We start from the raw sequence: 714 nt of genomic DNA, 5'->3' as shown, positions 1-714 counted from the left end.
AAATAATGTTCTTTTTAGCAACATCATATGACCCCTTTAAGTAAATGGGTCAAAAAATAAAACAAAACAAAAAAATATCCAAAATCAAAAGAAAAAATTCTAAATTTGTATTATTACCTCTCTTTTGCACATGCAGCGCTGTAGTGATGTCTGACTTGTGAATCATTTGCGCCGATTCTATTGAATGATTCAACTGATTTGAAAACTGTTTGTAGCCTATTTCACTTTTTCATTTGAAAATAGTTTTGCTTGAAAATAAAACCTAATGAGGGACCATTCCATAATAATATTTAATTGACAATTAAGCACATTTTCACCCAATTCTGATTATATCAATGTAGAAAAAAAACGTCTTATTACTGTAATGTAAAAAAAAAAAAATCTATATTTAAATGTGATTGTTTATCATGATATCACATATATAAAGAATTGTCATATTATTATATTAACAATCATGGAAACTAAAAAAGTAACTTTATAGTCTTAAAATAGTCATTAAAATATTTTTTTCCTATGTTTTTCCTCTAGATTTTGTTGTGAAATGTGACCTGGACATGTTTTCTCAGGATTCATTCAAACCACTGTGTTAAAATTTGAATAACAAAACCTTGAAAAATGAAATCTTATGTGCAGCATAACAACAAGTGAAGGTTTGTGTGTAATAGTGTGTGTGTGTGTGTGTGAGAGAGAGAGAGAGAGAGAGAGAGAGAGAGA

This window comes from Sinocyclocheilus anshuiensis, unplaced genomic scaffold (assembly GCF_001515605.1).
Source record: "Sinocyclocheilus anshuiensis isolate Anshui unplaced genomic scaffold, SAMN03320099.WGS_v1.1 scaffold287, whole genome shotgun sequence".
Taxonomy (NCBI): Eukaryota; Metazoa; Chordata; class Actinopteri; order Cypriniformes; family Cyprinidae; genus Sinocyclocheilus; species Sinocyclocheilus anshuiensis.
The sequence above is the reverse complement of the archived record's forward strand: the minus strand, read 5'-3'. Positions refer to the sequence as shown.